Genomic DNA, 12,505 nt, shown 5'->3' on the forward strand with positions numbered 1-12,505 from the left:
TGAGGAATGGCCCATCTCCATATGTCCTGTGCTAGTTTGGACAGTTGGAGAGAGTGTGTCCCCCCCTGTTTTTGAATATAATACATTGCAGTCATGTTGTCTGTTCTGATCAGGACTGCCTTGTTTGTTATTTGCATTTGGAAAGCTTTTAGTGCTAGAAATATTGCTAACAGTTCTAGGTAGTTGATGTGCAGCTTCTTTTGCTGCGCACTCCACTTCCCCTGTACTGTGTATTTGTCCATATGCGCTCCCCATCCGGAGAGCGATGCGTCCGCTGTTATTATTACTTGTGGAACTGGCTCTAGGAACGACCGTCCTTTGGAAATGTTTTCTGTGTTCCACCACTTCAGAGAGCGATACGTCCGGTCGTTTACCAACACCAGATCTGTAATCTGACCTTGAGCCTGATTCCACTGTGTCGCTAGACACTCTTGTAGTGGGCGCATTTGTAGTCTGGCATGTGGTATTAGCAGTATGCAAGAGGACATCATGCCTAATAGTTGCATAAACACTCGTGCTGGTAGTGAGTGTTGTGGTTGAAATTTTTGTATTAACCCGACCATTGTCTGTACTCTGATTGGGTTGGGGTATGCTATTGCCTTTTCTGTGTCTACTGTAGCCCCTAGGTATTGCTGGATCTGGTTTGGTTGCAGGTGTGATTTTTTGTAGTTCACCGTAAACCCTAGGTGGTGCAGCAGTTGAATTGTCTTCTGTGTGTTGTGAAGACATTCTTCCTTTGATTTGGCCTTTATTAGCCAATCGTCCAAGTATGGGAAGACATGTATTTGTTGTCTTCTTAGGTGTGCTGCCACCACAGCTAGGCATTTTGTGAAAACTCTCGGTGCTGTTGTGACACCGAACGGAAGGACCTTGAACTGGTAGTGTTGTCCTTCTAACACAAACCTTAGGTATTTTCTGTGGGCTTTGTGAATTGGGATATGAAAGTAAGCGTCTTTTAGATCCAGTGTAGAAAGAAAGTCCCCTTTCTTCAGTAAAGGGAGTACTTGTTGGAGCGTGACCATGTGGAAGTGCTCCGAATTTATGTAAGCATTGAGAGGTCTGAGGTCTAATATTGGTCGTAGGGACCCGTCCTTTTTGGGGATCAGGAAGTATAGAGAGTATACTCCTGTTCCTTGTTGATCCTTTGGGACCTTCTCTATTGCATGCTTTTGTAGAAGTGCTAGCACTTCTTCTCTTAACAATGTCAGATGATCCTGACTCATTGGGCGCTGTTTGGGGGGGATGTTTGGTGGGGTAGCTGTGAGTTCTAGGCAATAACCATGTTGGATAATTTGTCTCACCCACTTGTCTGACGTGATGTCTTCCCAGACAGGTAGGAACTGTGATAGACGTCCCCCGACCGGTGTTATGTGGTCTGGGGGGAGATCTATGAAGTCACTGTTTTGGTGTTGAGGCGTTGCGGTTGTTATTATTTCCGCGGCCTCTCCCCTTATTGTTGTTACCTCTGTAATTACCTCTTGAATTACCTCTGGGTGATGTTGGTGTGAAAGATGTGGATTGCTGATTAGTTCCTGTGTTTTTTGAGCCCCCTCTATAGGTGGATCTACGAAAGGAACCTCTGTGCGTTGGCTGTTGCAATGCTCCCATTGACTTAGCCGTTTCTGTATCCTTTTTCATCTTTTCTAATGTCTCGTCTGTACTTGAACCGAACAATGTCTTTTGATCAAATGGTCTGTTCAGTAGGGCTGTTTGAACTTCTTGTTTGAATCCTGAGATTCTGAGCCATGCGTGCCTTCTTAGCATGACACTAGTGTTAATAGACCTTGCTGCCGTGTCTGCTGCGTCTAACGCACACTTAATGGAAGTATTAGTTATTATTTTACCTTCCTGAATTAATTGGTCTGCCTTCTTCTGATGTTCTTTTGGAAGATGTGTGAGAAGTTTTTCTAACTCATCGTAATGTGCCCTGTCGTAACGTGCGAGTAGAGCTTGTGTATTAGCTATACGCCAGCTATTTGCTGCCTGTGATGCTACTCTCTTGCCTGATGCATCTATTAATTTCGACTCTTTATCTGGTGGAGGAGCCTCTCCTGTAGATAATGAGTTTGCTCTCTTACGAGCGTTTGAGACCACCAGCGAGTCTAGAGGTACATGCCCTCTAATAAATATTGGGTCCTTTGGAGCCGCTTTATATTTTTTATCGATTCTTGGGTTTAACACCCTGGCTCTCACTGGGTTTTCGAATATTTCTTCTGTGTGAGTGAGAAGACCTTTTAGCATAGGAAGAGTACCTGATGTTCTCTGTGCACTAGGTAGAGTCTCTAACAAGAAATCCTCTATCTGAGGTTCTGTGTGCATATCTAGTTTGTGATATTTCGCTGCCCTATTAATGAGCTGCACAAAACCTGTGTTATCATCAGGTGGTGAGGGCTTTGAGGGGTATAGCTCTGGGTCGTTGTCCTCATCTGACCCTACATCGTAATTTTCCCATGGATCTTCCTCATCCTGGATAGATTCGTCATCCCCTTGAGGTTCTCCCTCCCCTATATCACTGTCTACATCTGACTGAGGTGTAGCTGGTCTTGGTGTGGAGGGTGTAGGAATATGTGGCCTATTGTGAGGAATAGGAGAAGAGGGTGTGTCTCTAGGACGAGGAGAAGCAGGAGGAGTTATGTTCGTCCCCATTGTTCTCTTTTTTGGAGGAAGAGGTTTATCTTCTGACTGTTCACTCTTTCTCTTCTTCGTGACCACTTTCCCAGTTTGTGGGTCAATAAACAAGATCTTTTGCTTGGGATCTGTTTGTTGCTCTTGAATCGGTACCGAGGGTCCTGGTTCCGAGAGCTGTTTTTGTTTTCGATCCTCAGATCTTTCTGTTTTTGACACCGAATGTCTGCTCGATTCCGACTTTTTGGGTATCGAGTGTCTTTTGGGCGATACATCATATTTCTTTTTCGACATGGAATGTTTCGATACCGAGCTCTCCTTTGTATGCCGCCTCGGTGTCGAAGTCGATGACGCCCTTTTCTCGGATCCGACGTGGTGGGATTCCGAGTGTTTCGGTTTCAGTTTCGGTTTCGTTGCCGGGCCCGAAGGCGGGGCGTCGGAAACTTTTTTCAGCGATTTGACCGGGCCCGAGGGCGGGGTCGTTACCGCACGGGGTCGGTTTTTCGGTAAGGGGACGTCGTCACTCACGGTTTGTTGCTCGAAGAGTTCTTCAACCTCCGACTGGTCCCCTTCCGACCCCGACTGGTCCTCCTCTTCCTCGATTTGTTCGTCTCCGAACAGCTCCGGGATCGCCTCCGCCTGCATTCTGGAAGCCTCGGGTCTTCGAGCTCGACGATTTCTGATCGTTAGCTTGGAGGAGAATGCTGCGCAGGCTTCGCAGTCCCTGGATTCGTGTTCAGGCGATAGACAGAGGTTGCACACCTCGTGTAGGTCCTTGTGTGGGAACTTAGCACCACACGATGGACATTTTTTGAATGGAGTCCTTTCCATGGACTCCGGGCTTGACTGCGCCGAGAAAGGTCTCCTGTTCCTCGACGTAGATCCAAGTTTTTCTCTTCTATTTTGAATTTGTAACGCGTCGGAGTGGAAAAGAACGCGTTCGCTAACAATACCGTCGAATTGGAAAGGGAATACGCGCCGAAAAATCACTTTCTTTCTGGAGCGTCTCGATCTTCATCCGAACCCGATGGCGGAAAAAAACAATCTAAGGATGGAGCCGATGCCCATGCGCACTACCAACTAAGGGAGGAGTCACCAAGATACAAAAGACTCTCCAAGAGAAAAACAAAGTGCAATCATCCGAGCCCAACACCAGATGGCGATCTATTCATAATGTACCATCTGCAGCCCATATGCCTCGAACCCACCATTACTAAGTGGTGTTAATCCAGTTAAAGTTCACTGTTTGATATTAGGCCCTGGATGGGCAAACACAAATAGCAATGCAAGCGTCTTAAAAATGTATATATTTTCAAAACAAACAAAATAATTCAGCCATGGATGGGCTTAAAACCCAGAATATGTCAGTTACGCACAATAGTACACTCAATTATAGGGAGATTCATAAATGGACAGCTAACTCCTCTCAGCTATTCAAACCTCCAGGTCTTTTGGTTTGGTTCTCAATTATGTGTCGCGATTCCAACCTTCGTAGCTTGAGTAACCTGTTCCCTCCTCTTATATCTACAGGCACCTGGTCCATACAGTAGAAACTGAGAAGATCTATGTAGCTGTGGTGAAACACCTCAAAATGTCTCACCACTGGGTATGTGGGGTCCTTATTCTGAATGGCCCTGAGATGTTCCAAAATCCTGATCGTAGTTGGATGTGTGGTGCTCCCAATGTAACGCAAGCCACACGGACATACAAGACAGTACACCGTGTGGCTTGTGTTGCAATTCATTAAACTTTTGATCTTCTTAGGTTCCTTCTTCCCTGGTACTAGGTAACTAGACACCTTTTTGCTGTTTCTACAGGCTTTGCACTTGAGGCATGGGTAAAATCCCACCAATTTTCCAAATGGCGACATTTTCTCATCTCTCCCGCAGTGACTTTGAACAACACTAGATCTCAATAACCTTGCTCTCCTGTATGTGATAAGGGGAGACTTCGGTAGATCTTTTCCAATAATAGGATCGGATCTAAGTATGTGCCAGTTCTTAACGCACTTCTGCCTGATTTCTTGAGCATCGCCAGAATACTCAACGATCAATCTCATGCTGTTTTTATCCGTCTTTTTCTTCTGGGAAATCACTGGGCTGACTTTAGATACTAGTTCTGATCTTGGTTTCCTGTCGGCTTTCAATTTCGCCTCAGTAAGTACCAATTCACTATAGCCTCTAGCTTCAAACCTTTTTATACTCTCCCTAGCCGCTGTTTCATAAAAACACTGTTGTGTACAGTTCCTTTTAATTCTTAGGAGTTCACCATATGGTATACTTGATACTGTTTTCCCTGGATGGCAACTACTGGCGTGAAGCACAGAGTTTCCTGCTGTCGGTTTTCTGTGTAATGCAGTACAGATTTTTCCTTCAACAATAAACACCCTAAGGTCCAAAAAGTGAACTGTCACTATGCTGATTTCTGAGATTCAGATCATTCTTGTTCAGTACATCAACATATGCCCTGGCTGACTCCTCGGTACCTCGATAGATGATAAATAAATGATCTATGTACCTGCTCCAGGATACTACTCTCTGTGTCCATTCGGCATTCCCTTCCGTCTAGGCCACCTGCTCCTCCCACCAGCCCACGAAAAGATTTGCGTAGCTGGGGCCGAAGCAGGTGCCCATAGCCGTGCCACACAACTGTTTAAAAAGTTGGTCCTGGAACAAAAATATATTGTTGCTCAAACAGAAAGTTATACATTTCAATATCATCTCATTATGTGCAGCTAGGTTCATGGGCCGAGTCTCCAAGTACCATCTCACCACTTTTACCCCTTGGAGATGGTCTACACTCGTGTACAGGCTCAAAATATCAAGTGTAATCATTACCATATCATCATTCCAGTTCAGGTCATCAATTTTAAGCAGAAAGTCTTTCGTGTCCTTTATGTACGACTTTAGCAATTTCACAAAGTCAAAGCGAAAATAGTCCACAAACCTCGACATCTGTTCAGTCAGGCTTCCCACGGACGAAACAATTGGACGTCCCGGTGGACAAGTTGCATGCTTGTGCAGCTTAGGCAGATGATAAAATGTTGGTGCCCTTGGTTGTTTGCATTCCAAGAAGGCAAAGTCCTCCTTGCTAAGCATTCCCTTGTGGTACCACTTGTTCAGCAGAGAGCGATATGCAAGAACACTCATCAAATGTCCTTTTCGTTACTTTCATGTAGTTCTTTTGATCGTTCAATTGGGTTAGGGATTCCTTTACATAGAAATCCTTCGTCATCAGGACAACATTTCCATCTTTGTCCGACGGTTTGCATACAATTGTGTTGTTATTCTTCAAATCCATTATTGCTTTCCTCTGTTTGGTTATGTTGTCCCTGCCAAATTTCTTCTTCTTGGTAGAATTACAATGACTCAGAAGGTCTTTAACCATAACATCCGCGAATGTATCAATTGCATCAGCAGGCATCATGGGGCAGAATCATGATTTCGGTTTAAAGGGACTTCCTGGTCTCACTTGCGCCACTCCAGCCCAGGTCCTACTATGGGCTGACGGCGGTATCAATGTCGTGGGATCGCCCTCTTCTGCTAAGTCCATCATAACAGCCAGTGTTTCAATATCACCAGCAGTCAGATTAGTTTATCCCTCGCCAGGAAACGTAGGTATCTCAGAGTGTGCTTTGCCTTTGAAATACTTCAACAGTTTGATTTTTCTACAAACTTTAAAGAGATCGATTCTGAGTTGCGTATATTCAGAGTCTTTACTCGGGCAGAAACTAAGTCTCAGTTGTAATACCTCTTCTTCAGTTTTGGATAATACTTTGGAGGTAAGGTTCACAACTGTTAGGGTTTCGGTCCCTACCGCCGATTCCAGACTTTCTTGCTTCTTGTCATCCTTGATGCGGCGTTGCCGGCGTTTACTCTACCCGCCCCGCCTTGTCCTGCGTTTGCTTTCTTTTTTCTCTGTGGCATTGGTTCCACCGATTTTCCTCGCCCCCGTACTTCTCGTTTCTCTGATCACTTGAAACTCGTCTAAAAAAAAGGGGCTGGTGCAGATACAGATGAAACTGGAGCGTAGCAGTGACCCTGCACATGCCTAGCACCGCCACAGTACTTGCCTGATTTGGAGCCTTGACAGGGGATCATACAGATTCTGAGGATACCGGATATATACCACTCCTTCTCCACGCTCAGATGTCACTGTGGCAGGCGAGGGGATGCTGAGTGGGTGTTTACCAGCAGCGGCACAGGATCCCTGACAAGGACTGCAATACGTGCAATATTAAAGACAGCATACCTGTTCCAGAAGACACCGCGGCATCAGCCCAGCCCGCTGAGGGCGTGTCATGTATTTAAAGCTGGACTCGTACCCGACACCATATGTGTTGTTCGTCATTTCCCTGAGGAAGAAGGAACAGAACCTTCGAAACGCGTCGGAACAATTTGAGACAAACCCTCAGCCTCTGAACCCTCGGATGCCTTCCCATGGACCCTGAAGCTATTCAGCAGGCTGCTGCAAAATAAACGCCTGTCTCTTCTTTACCCCCATGAGTGTGGCGTGTTTTGTGAACACAGGAGCTTCAATATTTCAACGGTTCCGCCACCGTTTACCGCACCCGCCTTCAAGAGTGCATGGGCATCAAGGCGGAAACTGGAGCGTAGCAGTGACCCTGCACATGCCTAGCACCGCCACAGTACTTGCCTGATTTGGAGCCTTGACAGGGGATCATACAGATTCTGAGGATACCGGATATATACCACTCCTTCTCCACGCTCAGATGTCACTGTGGCAGGCGAGGGGGTGCGGAGTGGGTGTTTACCAGCAGCGGCACAGGATCCCTGACGAGGACTGCAATACGTGCAATATTAAAGACAGCATACCTGTTCTAGAAGACACCGCGGCATCAGCCCAGCCCGCTGAGGGCGTGTCATGTATTTAAAGCTGGACTCGTACCCGACACCATATGTGTTGTTCGTCATTTCCCTGAGGAAGAAGGAACAGAACCTTCGAAACGCGTCGGAACAATTTGAGACAAACCCTCAGCCTCTGAACCCTCGGATGCCTTCCCATGGACCCTGAAGCTATTCAGCAGGCTGCTGCAAAATAAACGCCTGTCTCTTCTTTACCCCCATGCGTGTGGCGTGTTTTGTGAACACAGGAGCTTCAATATTTCAACGGTTCCGCCACCGTTTACCGCACCCGCCTTCAAGAGTGCATGGGCATCAAGGCGGAAACTGGAGCGTAGCAGTGACCCTGCACATGCCTAGCACCGCCACAGTACTTGCCTGATTGGGAGCCTTGACAGGGGATCATACAGATTCTGAGGATACCGGATATATACCACTCCTTCTCCACGCTCAGATGTCACTGTGGCAGGCGAGGGGGTGCGGAGTGGGTGTTTACCAGCAGCGGCACAGGATCCCTGACGAGGACTGCAATACGTGCAATATTAAAGACAGCATACCTATTCCAGAAGACACCGCGGCATCAGCCCAGCCCGCTGAGGGCGTGTCATGTATTTAAAGCTGGACTCGTACCTGACACCATATGTGTTGTTCGTCATTTCCCTGAGGAAGAAGGAACAGAACCTTCGAAACGCGTCGGAACAATTTGAGACGAACCCTCAGCCTCTGAACCCTCGGAGGCTTTCCCATGGACCCTGAAGCTATTCAGCAGGCTGCTGCAAAATAAACGCCTGTCTCTTCTTTTCCCCCATGAGTGTGGCGTGTTTTGTGAACACAGGAGCTTATATATATATATATATATATATTCTTTCAGGCCAGTCCTCGCAAATATTTTTAACCCAATTTCTTCTTCACGATGAAGAAAAACGCACAGGTCAGCAGTATTTGTTTTTTATTCTTTTAGTAGCAGTGCAATTTCCACACCCAACCACCACCAACGCGTTTCAACCCCCACGGGTCTTGCCCATGGCATGTGCACAAAAAGTCAAACAGGATCATGTGGAGCAGGACGGTGGCGGTGCAAAACTGAACGAGCTACCAGATCACCTGAAGCAGGCGAACCCAGGTACCCAAAAGGGCATCATAAAGGGAAGCCTCAAAAGGCAGAAGCTGTTCCACATTCCCGGACCCACAATGAAAGACCTCAAGCAGAGGGTCCACAGACAAGGGGGCTGAAGTGGGTTGCATATTCAAAATGCAAGTGGCCAAGGAGACTACTCTCAAAAAAGCTGCACTAGCCTCGGTAGCCATCCATGGAGTGAAAAGCAGCTCATCAGTAGGGGAGGGCTGTAAGCTCACCCTTACAAGACAATGAGGGTGCGACCAATGCCCCACTGAAGGGAGCCCCATTGAAGAATGAGGACCCTGATGGGGCTCTTGAGGAGGCGAAGAGCCCGCCGGGTCTTGAGGCTCCTTAGGAGCCTCCAAATTCTAAGGGGGGCACAGGCAAGAAATACATCCCGCGTTGCCGGGCGTGAGAGCGACGCCAAACTCTCTCATGAGCCTTCCGGAGAAGAGTCAACAACCCGGCATCAAAACAACGTTCGTTGGCGCCGATCGTGCATTGTCAGGTGCAGACTCGACTCCATCCGGCGTAGAGTCGGCCCCGTCCGGCGCCAAAACCACAATAAGCTCCCCTTCCGAAGAAGGAGAAGGCGCTGGGGAGGCATGCCTCCGGCCCCGCAGCGCCGACTCTGCCTCAACTATGACAGACTCCTACTCCGGAGAAAGAAGTGGAGGCGGAGCCGAGTCTACGGCGCCGACCCCGGCTCTGGACAGTCGGCCGCCTGCCCGCAAGGCCGGGGTGTCCTTAAAGCAAGGCTTTGAGCACAGGCAACCACCTGCGGCGGGGCAGGGGTGCCGTGGATCGTAGAGGGGGACCCAGCCAGGCGGCGCCCTGACAACGCCATGTGGACCGTAGAGGTGGACCCAGCCGGGCCACGCCTTGACAAGACCACATCTCCAACGTCCCTGGGGGGCAAAGGCTCAATCGGCACCGGGAGCGAATCCACCAGCGAGTTTGTTGGGGATCCCCAAGAAGCAGAGGCCCCGAGGACGCCCCAGGAACGGGAGAGGACCCAAGGGAGGCCTGGAAGGCCGTGGCATAGGCCTCCATTTGGGGCCGAGTCGCCCCCGCACCCGGATAGGGCGGATAGAGGTTGGCGACTGTCGGGAGCGCACGTCCGGAATGTTACGGGAACCAGTGCCCCCGACAACAGAAGAAACAGAGGTCGAGGACCACAGCAACATGCGCCGCGACCTACCTACAAGTGGCTAACGACGGCCCCGGGCCTTAGAGGGCGATCGACGTCGGTACCGGAAAGAAACCCACCAGCGATGAAGAGGCCAGGGGACGAGATGACTCTGACCGGGACAGCCATGCCGAAAGAAGCTTCATCCGGCGCTCCCACCAGGACTTCGGCTTGAGGTGTTGGTAGGCGACACAGTCCATGGAGTCATGGTGCTCACCCAGAGACCACATACAAATAAGATGCTGGTCCGTCGCAGACATCTGCCGCGAACAGGAAGTACAAGTTTCTAAATCTGGAGGCATCGTACATTGTTCCAGACGCGAAGCGTCGAAAAGGGGGCCTGAAAACAGGCCAGAGGAACTGCTACCTTGGATCCGAGTTGCCTGCGGAAAAGAAGGAAAACAGACGTCAGCACGCCGGGAGGGACTTATATGACCTCGCTGATGTCACATATGTGGATGACGTCAGGGCGGGGTCGTGTGGCGCCATCCCCCGGCGCGCGGAGGTGCTGCTGCAATATTTTTGGGGATCCAGTCTGACGCCTGGGGACATTCTAAGTTAAGGAATCTGCGGCTAGATGTCTCTTATCAGATAGGCAGGCTAAGTGATACTATAGCCAATGTAGAATGAGGTGACCACTTTAGGGTGGAAAGAGGCACGCGTCTGAAGAACCAGTTTGCCAGAGAGAAAGATGGTGTTTGGAGGCTGGACCAACAGAGAATGACGCTCACTGCCCCTCATGGCAGATGCAATGGCCAGCAGGAATGCTGTTCTCAAAGTCAAGAGCCACAGAGGATAGCTATGCAGAGGCACAAAGAGAGAACACATACAAAAATAAAGTACCAGATTTAGGTCCTGTGGTGGCATCACAAAAAGAGTAATTCGGAAAAATTTTGCAAATCTTTCAAAACCCTAGTCATAACGGGTGACTTAAAGAGGAGGGGTTTATTCGGCAGTCGCAAGAAAGTCAAGATGGCAGACAAATAACTTGTAACTGTGCCCAAAGCAAGGCCTTGCAGGGCTAAAAAGAGAACAAACAACAAAACTACAGCAAGAGGTGCAGAAAGGGCATCCACATGGCATGAGATGCACCAAGCCCCAAACTTATCCCAATGGCAGGCATAGGCTCTTTTTGCATTTCCCTCTGGAACAATATTGTTGACTACTAGACCAAATGTTAGATGCATGGATATACACAATACTTTGAATTTCATGAAAGTGATTGATAAACTATTAATCCTAGCGTTTGCCTCACTAGAGGGTCAGGCTTGTACAAGCTTTAAAACCATGGATGTTTACGAAGAACTATTTCTTAAATTTAGCAACTTTTTGGGAAAAATAATAAAAACTGTACAAATCTCCCCAAAACACAAATGGTTAAACCACAACTGTAGAGAGGCTAAAAACTGTACTAAGGCTATAAAAAACTAGTATAGAAGAGCTAGTTACTTACCTTCTCTACCAAATTATGTGGTAGAGACTAACTAGGTGCAGGTTCCTACCTTTGAATTTCCCAGGCGTCAGGCTGGATCCATAAACATTTGCTGAGCAATACCCCTTACGCGCGACGTCTGGTGGCAGCGTCAGTTATGACGTCATGGTGCCTATATAGGCGCCACCCAGGTGTGTGGACGTCATTACTTTTCGTATTTTCCATGTCAGAAGCGCAGAGCCACAAAGTAATGGATGTAGTAGAGTGCAAAAAACGAGGGCCCCAAAATGGGAAGCAACCCTAGTCCTACTATATCAGTCCGCAAAGCAGGGAGGCATGGGTGGGGCTGTAAGGAATCTGCAGCTAGATAGAGTCTCTACCAGATAATGCGTTACTGAAGGTAAGTAACTTATTCATCTGATGGGGGCGGAGCTTGCCTGGCTCAAAGATGGCCGTGGACAAAGAGAGCTCAGCCAGCCATCAAGAATATCCGATAATTATCCTTGCAATCCAGCGCTCTGTAATTCCAGAAACTGTTGCCGCTGCAGCGGGAAAGCGTGGGCTATCGATTGAGCCCGGTACAGAAGTAATCAGTGCACCTTGACTACGGAAGCAGAGAGAGACATCATGCGGCCCTCGGGGTGCGCGGGGTGCGGCCTGCTGCTAAGCTCCCCTGCCGAACCTCGGTGGACGACGGGATTCCCAGGCGCAGAGGGCCCTGCTTGGATTAAGGGAGGAATGCCCAGAGAACAATAGTGCGCCCAGAGACAGAACATTGGTGGTAGGATCGCGTTCCAGAGACTCTGGGCGGTAGGCCGGCTGCGCGTGGATACCTGGGAGCGGGACTGCTTTGGGAGACGCTGTGTCCCAGACCTGCATGGCGGTAAAGACTGCTGTCGGTGAACAAAGCGGCCAAGATAGCGGGCTGCTGCTGGCTTGTGACTCATCCGTCCCACTTCGCGTTTGCAAGTTGCCTACGGCAGACAGAGCAGGTGGGGGGTGAGCTGCAGCACTGCAGAGGACAGTGTGAATGCACGCTTTGGAGGCCTAGTGAAGCGGCGGACCTACACACGATTGGGAGGCAGGCCTATTGCTGAGGTTTGTGTCTCAGCACCCAATATACATCTGCAACACCCAATAGACATCCAAGAACAGATCAGGAGAGGTGTCCTGTATTGGCCAAAGCTGGCTTTATACTTGTTCCTTGGCACACTGTGCTGAGCTTGGGAGTGTGGAGACTGGTGCTGCGCTCAGCTTAGAGGGATTTAAGTTGCTAG

General features: G+C 48.8%; 1 protein-coding gene across 2 annotated transcripts in view; it reads right to left on the reverse strand.

The window, feature by feature from the left end:
• The window catches only part of SLC30A9 (solute carrier family 30 member 9), a 783,215-nt gene that overhangs the window by 46,035 nt on the left and 724,675 nt on the right, over positions 1–12,505 (reverse strand). The gene's annotated exons all lie outside the window — the stretch shown is intronic.

The sequence above is a fragment of the Lissotriton vulgaris genome, chromosome 3_1, assembly GCF_964263255.1.
Source record: "Lissotriton vulgaris chromosome 3_1, aLisVul1.2, whole genome shotgun sequence".
In the NCBI taxonomy this organism is placed as follows: Eukaryota; Metazoa; Chordata; class Amphibia; order Caudata; family Salamandridae; genus Lissotriton; species Lissotriton vulgaris.